Consider the following 17233-nt stretch of genomic DNA (forward strand, 5'->3'; position numbering starts at 1 on the left):
TGAGGAGGTTAACGCAAGAACTTCTAAGGAATATGACATAGAGGCCGTTTCTCAATTGATAAAAACCTTACTTATTTTATCTAATTCTCGCTGTAGCATTGGAAACTTGTTAACTACTGTTCATGAAACAGTTTTTATGTTAAATTTATTTCGGAATAAGTATTATATATCTTTCTCGTGTTAAATATTACTGTACCTGCTTAACATGTTTCGGTCTGTTATTGACCTTCTTCAGAACTGGTTGTTGCTGGTCTTGGCGCCTTTTGTTTTGTTTCTGTGGGGGTGTGCTTGTGTAGTGTAATGTGGAGTCAAAGAGTGTGTGTGTTCAGAAATTGAGTTGTGTGTTGAAAATTTCATTTGGATGTGCTTTTGTGTGTCTGTATATTTCGTATTGTTCTAGTGTGTTTAGTTTTCAAGACCAGCAACAGCCAGTTCTGAAGAAGGTCAATAACAGACCGAAACATGTTAACCAGATACGATAGAATTTAACACGAGAAAGACATATAATACATATTCCGAAGTGATATAGTGATAAAGTTGTGTAATCAAGATGTATGTTAAATTTATTGTTAAATCAGTATAACAACTTGTCAAATATCAACATCTGTTGGTAAAACCGGCCCTAACACTTTTTATTTCCATTCACATTAGCTGCTACTGGCGTAGCTCCGACGGTAGCGAAGTGGACTTGGGATTTGAGGTGCGCTCAGGAGTGAGTTAGAATCCCACGTGGATTGATTAACTGATTGTTTTTCTTCCGACGTTTTCCTCAACTGTGAGGTGAATGTCAGGAATTCCATGGGAAATTTTTGGACTCTTCTTGCAAAGTACAAGGTTGGGCACGTATAACGTTCCCCTAAATTAATTAATACGACGTAATGAAAGTGGAAATGAAGCGGTGAAATGGTTGAATGTATGAGGAGAAATAATTTCAGTATAGGAGAAAGAATAGTTTCAGTTCAGGTGAGTGCGAATACCTGGCAAGATAAGGTGGTCCGGTTATACGTGCCCAAACCCTGTACCATCTCGCCCGCAACAAATTCCACTGATACCAGACAAGTTAGCAAAGCACTGAACGTCGTTAAATAATCTACTACTGTAAAATTTAATTTTTTCCGGTAATATACTTATCTCAGTCGACATAATATCTACCGTCGTTAACCTCACCTTCGTAATATTGTTCTCTCCGTTCTATCGCCGTTAATATCATTATCTGCCACAGGCGTGGTCTAGAGGTTAGTGACTCATGCCCCAAAGTTGGGTTTGGGCATGGGTTCGAATCGCACTTGGGCTGATTACCTGGTCGGGTTTTTTTCTAGATTTCTCCCCATTAGTAAGGTGAATGCCAGATTATTCCATGCCAAATTCTCTTGTCAAAATATTTTCTTATCACCAATTTCACCGCAGCTTTATAAAGGCACAGTAAACACGGTATCGTTAAATAACATATTTATCTGCTTATCATATCCTTAAAGACATTATTATCTTCAACAAGTACTGTCGCTTTAATACTGTATTAAAACCTACTGACGCCTTGACATTAAAACTTACTGTCGCCAAAAAACTTACGTCTTCTTAACATTTCTGTCTCTTTTACTATTGTTATCGGCTTTACCATTGCTATCGCCTTTAATGTTACTATCGCCTTTAACATTACTGTCGTCTTTGCCCCACTGTAGCCTTTCTCATTATTGTCGCATTTAGCATTACAGTCGTCTTTAACATTATTGTTGCCTGTAACATTGTCGCCTGTAACATTATTGTCGCCCGTAACGTTATTGTTGCCTGAAACATTATCGCATGTAACATTGTTGTCTGTAACATTATTGTCGCCTATAACATTATTGTTCCCTGTAACATTATTGTTGCCTTCACATTACTGTCGCATTTAGCATTATCGTTGTCTTGAACATTATTGTCGCCTTGAACATTATTGTCGCCTTGAACATTATTATCGCCTTGAACATTATTATCACCTTTAACATTATTGTCGCCTTTAACATTGTTATCACTTTTAAAATTAATGTCGACTTTAACATTATTGTCACCTTTAACATTATTGTCGCCTTTAACACTATTGTCGCCTTTAACACTATTGTCGCCTTTAACACTATTGTCGCCTTTAACATTATTATCACTTTTAAAATTAATGTCGACTTTAACATTATTGTCACCTTTAACATTATTGTCACCTTTAACATTATTGTCACCTTTAACGTTATTGTCACCTTTAACATTATTGTCATCTTTAAGTTGCCTTTACCATTACTATCACTTTTAAAATTAATGTCGACTTTAACATTATTGTCACCTTTAACATTATTGTCGCCTTTAACACTATTACCACTTTTAAAATTAATGTCGACTTTAACATTATTGTCGCCTTTAACATTATTGACACCTTTAAGTTGCCTTTAACATTACTATCACTTTTAAAATTAATGTCGACTTTAACATTATTGTCACCTTTAACATTATTGTCGCCTTTAACATTATTGTCGCCTTTAACATTATTGTCTCCTTTAACACTATTATCACTTTTAAAATTAATGTCGACTTTAACATTATTATCACCTTTAACATTATTGTCGCCTTTAACGTTATTATCGCTTTTAAAATTAATGTCGACTTTAACATTATTGTCGCCTTTAACACTATTATCAATTTTAAAATTAATGTCGACTTTAACATTATTATCACCTTTAACATTATTGTCACCTTTGACATTATTGTCGCCTTTAACTTTATTATCACTTTTAAAATTAATGTCGACTTTGACATTATTGTCACCTTTAACACTATTGTCGCCTTTAACGTAATTGTCACTTATTGTCACCTTTAACATTATTGTCGCCTTTAACATTGTCACCTTTAACATTATTGTCACCTTTAACACTATTGTCGCCTTTAACATAATTATCACTTATTGTCACCTTTAACATTATTGTCGCCTTTAACACTATTGTCACCTTTAACATAATTGTCACTTATTGTCACCTTTAACATTATTGTCGTCTTTAACATTATTGTCACCTTTAACATTATTGTCGCCTTTAACATTATTGTCGCCTTTAACATTATTGTCGCCTTTAACATTATTATCTCTTTTAAAATTAATGTCGACTTTAATATTATTGTCACTTTTAATATTATTGTCACCTTTAACATTATTGTCGCCTTTAACATTACTATCACTTTTAAAATTAATATCGACTTTAACATTATTGTCACCTTTAACATTATTGTCACCTTTAAGCCGCCTTTAACATTACTATCACTTTTAAAATTAATGTTGATTTTAACATTATTGTCGCCTTTAACATTATTGTCGCCTTTAACATTATTGTCGCCTTTAACATTATTATCACTTTTAAAATTAATGTTGACTTTAACATTATTATCGCCTTTAACATTATTGTCGCCTTTAACATTATTGTCGCCTTTAACGTTATTGTCACCTTTAACATTATTGTCGCCTTTAAGTCGCCTTTAACATTACTATCACTTTTAAAATTAATGTCGACTTTAACATTATTGTCACCTTTAACATTATTGTCGCCTTTAACATTATTGTCATTTTGAAAATTAATGTAGACTTTAATATTATTGTCACCTTTAATATTATTGTCACCTTTAACATTATTGTCGCCTTTAACATTATTGTCGCCTTTAACATTACTATCATTTTTTTAAATTAATGTCGACTTTAACATTATTATCACTTTTAACATTATTGTCACCTTTAACATTATTGTCGCCTTTAACATTACTATCACTTTTAAAATTAATGTCGACTTTAACATTATTGTCGCCTTTTACATTATTGTCACCATTAACATTATTGTCACCTTTAACATTATTGTCACCTTTAACATTATTGTCGCCTTTAACATTATTGTAGCCTTTATCATTACTATCACTTTTAAAATTAATGTCGACTTTAACATTATTGTCACCTTTAACATTATTGTTGCCTTTAACATTATTGTTGCCTTTAACATTATTGTTGCCTTTAACATTATTGTCGCCTTTAACATTATTGTCGCCTTTATCATTACTATCACTTTTAAAATTGATGTCGACTTTAACATTATTGTCACCTTTAACATTATTGTTGCCTTTAACATTATTGTCACCTTTAACATTATTGTCACGTTTAACATTATTGCCCCTTTTAACATTATTGTCGCCTTTATCATTACTATCACTTTTAAAATTAATGTCGACTTTAACATTATCGTCACCTTTAACATTATTGTTTCCTTCAACATTATTGTCACCTTTAACATTATTGTCGCCTTTAACATTATTGTCGCCTTTAACATTATTGTCGCCTTTATCATTACTATCACTTTTAAAATTAATGTCGACTTTAACATTATTGTCACCTTTAACATTATTGTTGCCTTTAACATTATTGTCACCTTTAACATTATTGTCGTCTTTAAGTTGCCTTTAACATTACTATCATTTTTAAAACTAATGTCGACTTCAACATTATTGTCACTTTTAACAATATTGTCACCTTTAATATTATTGTCACCTTTAACATTATTGTCGCCTTTAACATTAATGTCACCTTTAACATTATTAACACCCTTAACATTATTGTCGCTTACAAAATTATTGTTGCCTACAAAATTTCTTTCGCCTTTAACATTAATGTCACCTTTAACATTATTGTCGCCATTAACATTATTGTCGCCTCTGTCCTAGTGTAACCTTTCCACATTAATCATGCATTTAGTGTTATTGTCGCATTTAACATTATTCTCGCCTTTAACATCATTGTCGCCTTTAACATTATTATCACTTTTAAAATTAATGTCGACTTTAACATTATTATCACCTTTAACATTATTGTTGCCTTTAACATTATTGTCGCCTTTAACATTAATGTCGCCTTTAACATTATTAACACCCTTAACATTATTGTCGCCTTTAACATTAATGTCGCCTTTAACATTATTAACACCCTTAACATTATTGTCGCCTACAAAATTATTGTTGCCTACAAAATTATTGTCACCTTTAACATTATTGTCGCCTTTAACATTATTGTCGCCTTTAACATTACTATCATTTTTTAAATTAATGTCGACTTTAACATTATTATCACTTTTAACATTATTGTCACCTTTAACATTATTGTCGCCTTTAACATTACTATCACTTTTAAAATTAATGTCGACTTTAACATTATTGTCGCCTTTTACATTATTGTCACCTTTAACATTATTGTCACCTTTAACATTATTGTCGCCTTTAACATTATTGTCGCCTTTATCATTACTATCACTTTTAAAATTAATGTCGACTTTAACATTATTGTCACCTTTAACATTATTGTTGCCTTTAACATTATTGTTGCCTTTAACATTATTGTCGCCTTTAACATTATTGTCGCCTTTATCATTACTATCACTTTTAAAATTGATGTCGACTTTAACATTATTGTCACCTTTAACATTATTGTTGCCTTTAACATTATTGTTGCCTTTAACATTATTGTCACCTTTAACATTATTGTCACGTTTAACATTATTGCCCCTTTTAACATTATTGTCGCCTTTATCATTACTATCACTTTTAAAATTAATGTCGACTTTAACATTATTGTCACCTTTAACATTATTGTTTCCTTTAACATTATTGTCACCTTTAACATTATTGTCGCCTTTAACATTATTGTCGCCTTTATCATTACTATCACTTTTAAAATTAATGTCGACTTTAACATTATTGTCACCTTTAACATTATTGTTGCCTTTAACATTATTTTCACCTTTAACATTATTGTCGTCTTTAAGTTGCCTTTAACATTACTATCATTTTTAAAACTAATGTCGACTTCAACATTATTGTCACCTTTAACATTATTGTCACCTTTAATATTATTGTCACCTTTAACATTATTGTCGCCTTTAACATTAATGTCACCTTTAACATTATTAACACCCTTAACATTATTGTCGCTTACAAAATTATTGTTGCCTACAAAATTTCTTTCGCCTTTAACATTAATGTCACCTTTAACATTATTGTCGCCATTAACATTATTGTCGCCTCTGTCCTAGTGTAACCTTTCCACATTAATCATGCATTTAGTGTTATTGTCGCCTTTAACATCATTGTCGCCTTTAACATTATTATCACTTTTAAAATTAATTTCGACTTTAACATTATTATCACCTTTAACATTATTGTTGCCTTTAACATTATTGTCGCCTTTAACATTAATGTCGCCTTTAACATTATTAACACCCTTAACATTATTATCGCCTTTAACATTAATGTCGCCTTTAACATTATTAACACCCTTAACATTATTGTCGCCTACAAAATTATTGTTGCCTACAAAATTATTTTCACCTTTAACATTAATGTCACCTTTAACATTATTGTCGCCATTAACATTATTGTCTCCTCTGTCCTACTGTAACCTTTCCACATTAATCACGCATTTAGTGTTATTGTCGCCTTTAACGTTATTGTCGCCTTTAACATTATTGTCGTCTTCAACATTAATATCACTTTAACGTTATTGTCGCCATTAAAATTATTGTCGCCCCTGTCTTATTGTAACCTTTGCACATTACGGTCGCATTTACTGTTACTGTCACTTATAACATTATTGTCGCCTTCAAGATTATTGTTGCCTCTGCCCTACTATAACAGTAGCCATTAATGTCGCCTTTAACATAGGCCTACTGCTATCTTTAAAATTTCTCTCATCTTTAACCTTACTGCCGCTTTGCCATTACTGACGCCCGTACTGTTAGTCACCTTTACTGTTACTGTAACGTTACTGTTGCTTTTACCATTAATGTCGCATTTACCGTCACTGTGACCTATCAATCATAAACATTACAGCGGACTTGGTTGACTATTATAGGAGCTACGACACGTTAAATGTTTAACGGAGCGGGAAATATCGTTCTCGTCTGCTAGCTGCAAACGGCAACGAAAGAACCAAAATGTGGGATGATTATACCCACTAAAATAGAGCCTTAGTCATGCAGCTCCGAAACGTTTGGTGTCTTTACATTTAGGACACATCGCAAGTACCCAAACTCCTCGCACTATATTCATCACCATGAAAGTCTTTTGTCTTACTTAAAAAGATTATTAGTTAAAATCTATTGATTTGAGAAAACTTTTTGAACAAATTATAATAATTTCCTTTCGCGGTATCGCACTAATGAAACACAATACTGCACTACTGGTATCGTATTATTAACAGCGTGGGTGCTAACCTGTATATTTTACATAATGAATAAAGAGGTTCGCGGCTAAATTACTGGTTCTTGGAAAGTGTCTTCACCCCGACTGCTTCTCCATTTTTAATTCCATCGAAAACCAACATTCCTGCGCGTATTCCAATTATTTCGCTTTACAAAGTCAGAAATTAAAGGAGGCTTGCTGCTTCCACCCATCACGTTCTTAGCTAGTTCGCCGTTCTTCAAAGTGCTTTCCGTTTAAATTGAGCCATTTGTTGGCCAGGATTTTTCCTTGTCCTCTAGTGAAGGCTGACATCCCAGCCTGCCACGAAGGAAACCGTAATCGATAACAATTGGTTTGTCCATGACGTCACTCCGCAGTGCTAAAAACTGAGTGATACGGACATCGCTGCTCGGGGAATACCACTAATTAAAACGGTTGCTACGTCAACACCCCGGGTAGAAAGGATGGTGTTTTTATTTTGGTTTCCACTTTAAGAAATTAAATGTTTCTGGTCCTAATGTGTTGATGGGTTAGCAGTTACGAAAACAGGAATTCTTCATTTTTTTGTCTTTTTCTCTTCTATTTCTCTCTTACTCCTTACTGTCATCTTCACTTTTTATTGTTCATTCTCCATGTCCTCATTTCATCTCTCTTTTTATTAGTTCCATTCTTATAACTTATATTTTCTTCCATTTTCTGCTAATTATTTTCCTTTGATATAACACTTTAATCCATCTTCGTTTCGATGTGCCACTTTTATCGTGTTTTGTATCTGACAATTTCTTCTTTATTTCACATTCTATTTTAGCCCTATTCTCTCTAATACTCTCTCTCTCTCTCATTTACTGTTTCGCAATTTACCATTGTTTCGTATTTATCTCTGTTTCGGACGTTTTCCTTTATGTTTGGCGCTTTTCCATTATGAGTGACAGTTTTGCCATTGGCACTTTTCCCATAATATTTGGCACTTTTTGTCATTATGTTTGGCAATTTTTCCATTACGCTCGACACTTTTACCATTACGTTCGACACATTCGCCATTACGTTTGGCACTTTTTCCGTTACGTTCAACACTGTTCCGATTATGTTTGACACTTTCTCATTATTTTTGACACTTCTGGAATTATGTTTGGCACTTTTGCAATTATGTTTGGCACTTTTGCAATTATGTTTGGCACTTTTCCATTAAGTTTGGCACTTTTGCCATTATGTTCGAGACTTTTGCCATCACGTTTGACACTTTTGTCATTACGTTTGACACTTTTACCATTACGTTTAGCACTTGCCATTACGTTTGACACTTTTACTAGTATGTTTCGTACTTTTCTAGTTATGTTTGACATTTAAATAGCTTCAGAAATTTAAAAAAATAGCTTAGGTCTACTTGAATTTTTTTTCTCGTTCTCATTCATTTTTATATTTATTTTTCTATATTATTTTAATCTCTTGCATGATGAAGAGATACACTGCGTTTGTAGGAGTAGCAAGAGCAGAAGAAGTTTCCACATTTAAATTTTAATTGTTAAGAAAAGACAGACGATGTTGGTCATTATCTTAAAATTTCCAGAAGGTAACCTTATTTATACTCTGCTACAAGGGGAATTCCAGGATTAGGAGAAAATATAGGAAATAACATGTACGACGTAGGACGTAATTGATTTTCTCCTATAGAGCATCAGACAAGTCTCCTCTTAAATCAATGTCCAGGGCTGTAGGTACATAATGGGACGTCTTACAGTGGAGTGGCAGCCGAGAAGCCTTCAGCCTTCTTGACCGTGATGTACGAAGAAAGGACGTAGAGGCATAATAGTCTACGCAACGGATGCTCTCTGAAAACTTGTGCGATATTCGATAGTCAATAGATGTGAAGCTGCTGCATTATCTTCCTCCTTCCTTTCCATAGTTACAGCAGCTCTGTGCAAGACCGACTGAATAAGAAGAGATGCGGAACCGTTCCGATTCGGTGTGCGACAAGTTTTGCTTCTTCCTTTTAAACATTTCACTGACGTTAATTTCTTAGCTAAATTTATTTTAATAAAAGATATTGTAATTTATTTTCCTATACCTGTCTTAATTTACTGTAAGGTCCCTGAGCCAAATAACGCCATGTATACCTTTAACGCCACCCTATTAAAATTCGTTAACGACACAAGTTTTGGGTAGTGCACTACTGTAGCCTGCATTCGCTTGCAATCTAGTGATGAAATGAGTTACTAGCTGTCCGCTGACATTTACGAGTGGCATTATATTCCATCATTTTCCTGTTGTGTGTTGATAGTGAATGGCTGTTCTTATATCAAGGTAAGAGGCAATAATTTATTTTGTGTGTTGAGCAAATAATAACTATGTTAAACTATATATTTTCGTGATCCTTAAACATTCTTCTATCTATAGAAAGTATTTGCTATCTATAAAATTTGAAAATGTTAGAGAAACAGGCATGTCATGTTATCAAGTACTCAGTAGACAAAATTTTAGGTTATGTTAGTACTAAGGCTGACAGTACAGCATCAGTGTGAAAACATCAGGAAAATCACTAAGCTTTCAACTTACAAATGTTCAGAATGTGCAGTGATGATATTGGTTCAATTGCTTATCGAACTCTTAATTTTTTTTACATAACTTATTATTATTATTTTTTTTTGTTTTACTTGTTGGAAAACATTCATATTAAACTAAGGTAAATGCTTTTGTGTTTAATAACTTTCTACTATGTCACATTGTCTCTTTTTTTAAGTAAGTAGTCACTGAAACACATATTTTCCTAATCCATCTGGTGTTTCAGTTTCAGAACAAGAATCTTTCATTAGTATTGAGTGATTTTGTATCTTTTATTAACAGAAACTCAAATTTAGTCGCTTAGTTAAATTTGTGTTGCTTAGGACAAATAATTCATTAACAATTATAAGTGTATAGGTTACTAGAAAATAGGTGTTCCTAATAATGCCAGTTTACAAAGTTTTCCTATTTGAGTTATAATTCTTGTTCGGGTATATAATATATCCATTTTCGTTGTGCTATTTTGTAAAGATAAGATTACAGTTTCTATTTCATAATTTTCGTGTTTGTGCATAACTTATTTCCAGAGCAAAAGTGACTGAAGTGTTAAGGTGGCGTTATTTGGTACGTGTACCTTAATACAGCACGAAATATTTTCTACAAGACCGAATTTTCATTCAAATTGTGATTTATGGACCACAAAACTGTTCTGTGGATGAACCACACAGCATGTCATTATTCTACCAATAATAATAATAATAATAATAATAATAATAATAATAATAATAATAATAATACATTAGAAAATATAAACTCTATAGCGTTTCGTAAAGCAAAATTACAAAACTGCTGGGAAGGGAAATCTCATTACAGAACTACTAAAATCACACAGTCGAATCACTTGAATGTAATATTAATCCACCGCTATGGAGTAACGGTTAGCATGCCTAACCGTGAAACGAGCGGGCCCGGGTTTAAGTCCTGATTTGAACAAGTTACGTGATTCAGATTTTTTCGGGGTTTTTCCTCAACTCATTAATAGTAAATACTGGTAAATTTCGGCTCTGGACTCTATACTCATTTCGCTGGCATTATCATCATTATGTCACTTAGGCGCCAGATAACCGAAGCAGTTTATAAAGCATCGCAAAATAAACCAATTAAAATTGTACATAATATTGTTGGGCGAAGTAAAATGCAGTGTTCATGTGATATGCACCAAACGTCTATCAAATACAGATAGCAATCTGTTGTAATAAAAACCACCTATGACCGAAAGTAAGAGCATAAAATCCCAATAATTACATTGCCATCTATAGAAGTTATCTGAAAAAGCTACGCAGAAGCGTGAAGTAGATTGACATTCTCCAAATTAATCTATTCTATCATCGTATACAATGCAGGCCTACCACTGCATCGTCAATAAACGTAAGCAACAGAAGAATAAAGTATGACAAGTTAAAGAAATAAACCACAAACATATTTTATTGTAGTTACTATTATGGGCATTGTAATCGTATGTAGTAATATGTCATGTCCTTTGTCTTATAAAAGAAAAAGATATTCATTCATTCATAGTGCTCTGCCCAAGGACAGGTCTTTCATAGCAAACCCAGCATTTTCCAGTCTTTCCTATTTTCTGCCTTTCGGTTTGTCTCCTCATATGATCTATATATCTTAATGTCGTCTATCGTCTGATATCTTCTTCTGCCCCGAACTCTTCTCCCGTTTATCATTACTTCCAGTGCATCCTTCAGTAACCAGTTTCTTCTCAACCAGTGACCCAGCCAGTTCCTTTTCCTCTTTCTAATCAGTTTCAGCATCAATGTTTAAGTAATCAAACTTCTTTCACGAAAATGTTCAGCTATATGTACAGATACTTACTTACTTACTTATGGCTTTCAAGGAACCCGGAGGTTCATTGCCGCCCTCACAGAAGCCCGCCATCGGTCCCTATCCTGAGCAAGATTAATCCAGTCTCTATCATTATATCCCACCTCCCTCAAATCCATTTTAATATTATCCTCCCAGACGTCCTCCACAAAGGTCTTATTCCCTCTGGCCTCCCAACTAACACTATATGCATTTCTGGATTCGCCCATACGTGCTACATGTCCTGCCCATCTCAAACGTCTGGATTTAATGTTCCTAATTATGTCAGGTGAAGAATACAATGTGTGCAGTTCTGCGTTGTGTAACTTTCTCCATTCATATGTCTGTACATACGGAATTAAAATTTGGAGCTAGTATTGATGGGAGTCCATCTGTATGTAGGCAACAATTCGCGCGACTGTCCACAACTAGCATATATGCAGGGGCCCTTGTTTACTGCATATGCGCAGTGTGTTGTAAGCGAAATAGCCTATACAATAAGGAAGTTCCAAATTTTATTTCCTTATCTGTACAATTACTCGTTTGGCAAAGACTAAAATAGCAACGGTTGATGTAAAGTTACGTCGAAGATGATGATGATGATGATGATGATGATGATGATGATGATGATGATGATGATGATGATAGGCATCGAACTCTGAGTCGCCTGTACGATATCTCCGGAGCTACGAATGTAGATTCCGTAACTGTTACAGTTCTCTCTCGTCATATCCCTTTCTCTCAAGAAAAACGATACTTAGACTGGACGTTGTGGCGAAATCTTCGAAATATTTGGAATAAAGAACGAGAGAGAAACATTTCATGTAGATCAGAAACAAACACGAAAGAATATGAGGGAATGAAGTGCCTATGTGTGGAGAAATGCTGTATAGAAGTGCTGAATATACGAGTATGTGCAAGTAAAATTTTATCGCGTCTCCTGTTGAATGCGCGCAGAGTCCTTGGTCTCTATACGTCACGTGTCATCCTCCCATTTTCACGACATGCAAGGCTGTATTTTTGTATGTACCTGTCATCCAATTCACGCTTGCAAACTGCCGAACAAAATGTAATACTATTACGTAATTCCAGAGTATAAAGATAAGAATGTAAGAGCTCTATAACTCTTAGCAGAATAGCAAAAGGAGCCATTTCTTTTATAGTTCGGTGCCATAGAGCGCAATGACGTACGGTATAAAATAACTGAAACTCAATAGCAACGTCAGTATGGAAAGTCGTGTAGCGAAGTTGCCAGAAGAGAACGATTTCAGTTATGGACTCCTCCAGGGATTTTCATAACGGAACATTTTTGGCGTTCTTTCACATTTTATTTTTTCTTCTTTCTGATTATTCAACCACGTTTCTTTTTTCTTTGCTACGGCATTTCTTGAGCATCAAAATACTTGATTATACAATGAGGAGATATGAAAGGCAGACATAAAGAAGTACTTTATTTCTGGATCAAGACAAGATGTAGACTTGTCGACCTTCACTTCAAGCTTCTACATGGAGAAATTCGAGGGTAAATATAAAGAAGTACTTTATATACAGAGTTATAGATATGTGGATGAAACAAATAATTTATTTGTGGTTTCTAGATAAGAGAAGATGTGAATAACTTTACTTCTGAATTTCTAGATTAGGTTTTTATTTTTTAATTTTTAGATAGAATGTTATGAAGACTTTATGTCTGGGCTTGATGTTAAAAATCCGGTTTTGTAATAAGGAGACATCATAGACGGGAATCAAGAAGTACTTTGTGTCTGCGTTTTTATGTAGTCAGACGTAAATAAGTATTTTATTTCAGAGTCCGTAGTAAGATGGATGCAAAGGTAAAAAAAAAAGTAAAATTATCCTCTATATACGCCATAGAGGCGCTTAAGATGGGGCATGGAAGTTCAACTCTGTGCTATTAGAATAAGGTTGTGTCGTCAGCACCATGCTCTGATCGTCTTTTACTCCCGGGAAGACCTGATACTCAGTTTTGTAGGAGGCTGAACTTCGGGGCTGTCCTGGAAGTTTTGGCATCGAGAAAATACTATAATCATTAGGGATTGAATCCAGGATCTTTCTGTCAGTAGTCAGTTCAGATGGATGCAAAGAGGTATCTTATTTCTCAATTCTCAGACGTATATACACGGATACTTAATTTCTGAGTTCTTATGTTGGCTTAGAGTTCTACAAACATATCTAAAGAAGAAGTGCTTTTATTTCTGAACTCTAAGGTAATACAGAGGTAAAAAGAAGTAGTTTCGTCTCTGGTCTCTATTGAAGTACTTTTATTTTTGGAATTATATATAGATGGATGAAAGGAACTTTATTTATTTGTTTTAAGAAGATACATATGGACAAGTACTTCTGATTTTGAGTGTTAGATTGTAGGTAGATATAAAGTAGTAGTAGTAGTGAGTTTCTTTGATAGATGTAAAAATACTTTATTTATGGCATTTTAAAAAGTGTTGTAATTATAAAAAAAGAAGTTTGACTCCCGTTCCGAGACTATGTTCGGGCCCGAGTTTGAATCTCGCTTGGTTTGATTAATTTTTTCCAGGTTATTCCCAACTATAGAGCGAATGCCAATTAATCAATGACAAATTCGTAGTTTCATCTTGCCACAATTCTATGTAGTTATTACATCCACCGACGGTAGAAACCTAGCAGTTGATCAAGTGTCGTGAAATAGGCGATTAAAATATTAAAAACTCTTACTAAAAATCGCATGTCTGTGTTTGGTGCGTTCATGTCTCTGCACTGCTTGTAACAATGTTCGATTACAAGCACTACTACCTGTATTTCTGAGATCGTATCTCTTTATTTCTCAGAAGAACTTTAGATTAGAGATTGATATATATTTAGAGGCGAAGAAATTAGTATTGAGTAAAATAAGTCATTATTATTGGTTATTTTGTCTGTGCAATGATTAAGATGCTGCTTTGACTCTGTAATCAAGATCAAATCCCGCCAAGGATATTAATATTTTCTGTTCTCAGTGTAATTTGCGTGTTGTAAATGTACCTCATTCCACGATAGTCTGACAATGTGTTCGTCATGTCAGAAACAATAAAAATGTTTCAATTCCATAGGATATGAGAGAAATGAAGGCAGGGCATTGATTTAGAAAGTCATGACTGTGACTCGAATGGTGTCAGCTACAAATCCAGTGACCCCAAGCTGAAAGTGAAGATTTATCTCCCACTGTGAGATAGAGTACATGTCCTATGTCTCGCTACTTGTACGTCTTTAGTGTTAGGGATTCAACCAGATGTGTTCAGCAACGTTACCTCAATGGCTTGTAAAACGCAAGGAATAATCGATGAGATCTCATCAGAACACACAGTAACAGGGATCAGGGTTTCCCTGAACCTTTGAATATCATCATAATTCTATATCTATCGGGAAAATTTTAAAAAGTAAAAATAATAGTTCAATATTGAACTGCTTCTAGTGAAGCAACTCACAACGCCAATTTCCAACTTGCAAGGGTCCCTTCAGACGAGGTCACTTTTAGTGGCGCGTTAATGGCGCTTCGAACGCTCGTAAGTGGCGCTGCTAAATTTTTGTAGAGAATTTTTCAGTCTTCCAGTGAACATGGACGTAGAAGGAGGAATACTTTTGGCAAATTTGTTCATACGGAGAAAGAATAGATGTAAAAATAGAAGAGTTTAAGTCCATCCATTAGTTTTGGAAAGACAGAATCGAGGACTATTCCATACCTTGTTTGATGATTTACATCAGGACAATAAAAATATTAATCTAAGGTTACGCAAATGAGGAAGATATGGCATAAAACATATTTTTGCTTACTTTTTAATAATTCAAAATTAAATATAATAGGCACCAGGGGTCAGATATCTTTGAACGCCAGTGTAAGTACATGGAGAGGAATAACCTACGTGGCATGGCGGATGATAAGACTCTCTTAGCCTGGCAACACAATTAGTACGAAATTCTTTCCATAGACCCTAAATAGTGCGAAAATGTTATTTGGGTTGAAATATTTGGGGATACTCGATATCCCGCCTAATGAGCACTTCACTTCTACTATAGTCTAATATGCCGGGTAATATTTTGACGAATCCTCGGACCTCACCTCATCTCACTACATCTCGTCAAAATATTGTAAAAAAATTGCACAAAATTGTAAAAATTGTAGAAAATTACTAAATTGTAAAACTATAAAAATTTGTAAAAATTTTAATTGTAATATTGTAAAATTTTGACTTGTTCCACATCTTAAAAGCTTCATTGCTCATGTAAGATCTATGGAGGTTAATTAGAAATTTATGTAAAATTTAAGAAATGAAATACTGTTTTATGCCTAGTTATATAAAAAACACAAAAATGAAGTACTACTTCGTATTTATCTGTCTGCTCACTCACTCACTCACTCACTCTCTCTCTCTCTGTCTTTATCTCTGTCTCTGTCTCTCCCTCCCTTCCTCCCCCTTTCCATCCCACCCTCCCTCTCTCTCTCTCTCTTTCTTTTTCTCTCACATTATTGCTTTTGTGGTTGCTAAATTTGTGACTATGGAAATGTAGGCCGTGATGATATTGAAGTGTCCTTATGTCATTTTGATCTATCTGTATTGGTGTCCTGCTCTGCTCGAACGTGAGAGGGGCAAGCAAGACTTTACTAACTTCGTCTTATTTCATATGAAAAACTAAACACAAGATCTGTGCGAAAATCCTTAAGCGGTTAAACCATGAAGGAGTGAGAGTGGATAACAGCAAATATTTTTATAACAAATGGAACAAACACGACAGGCCTCCTCCTGCAGAGCGAACATCGGCGAATATCGAACTTCGCCATACTCGACAAATTTGAACCGAACACAGCGCTTGTAATGCACGGCGCTAATCGGTATATCCACAGTCTTAGTATATACAGTCACGAAGCTTGAGTTGTGAGGGTGCTAGGAACAATAGATTGTACAGGTACTATTTCGAATTGTCTGTAATGAGGCGATATTAGCGATCCTAGTGGTTAGCAACTATCTATGGATGCATATTTACTACGTATTGAGCTCCGTGACTGTATATATATTAGACTGTGGTATATCGATATGTTATCAGTTACCGATATATATCTTTATTGCTAATGTAATTTTAAAATTGTAACTAGGAAAACGTAGGGTTTGCTAATGTTGAATTATGGTTTGATAATTTTCAATTATTATTGCTTATGTAATTGATAAATTTGGAAGTAGGAAGACTTCGTAACTTGGAATGGTATTTTAGTATGATTTTTTTCTCCTTGTACATATTATCACATAGATATTTATTGATTAATAAATTTGTAAGTTTCAAAATTTAATTATTCAGCAATGTCAAAACCTGTAATATTACAACCTATGTAATGGGGCATGTTGAAATATACATTAGAAAACACACACGTACTTTTGTTCATTTCATAAAGTTTTTTTTTTTTTCTCAGAACCGTGACTAATGAAATGATGTAAAGTAGTTAAAATGAAGAACCTCTTCTACAATAAGTTGTAGACGTGCTTGGTATAACCTGTATCTTCCTTAATTATTCATGTACATTAATTTAGAAGTTATTAGTGTCCAGTCCCGTGGGCGTGCCAATTTATTTCTCATTACCATCGTTAGCGTCTTCTATTTTGTGCAAATTGTTACG

Source organism: Periplaneta americana, chromosome 9 (assembly GCF_040183065.1).
Source record: "Periplaneta americana isolate PAMFEO1 chromosome 9, P.americana_PAMFEO1_priV1, whole genome shotgun sequence".
Classification (NCBI taxonomy): domain Eukaryota; kingdom Metazoa; phylum Arthropoda; class Insecta; order Blattodea; family Blattidae; genus Periplaneta; species Periplaneta americana.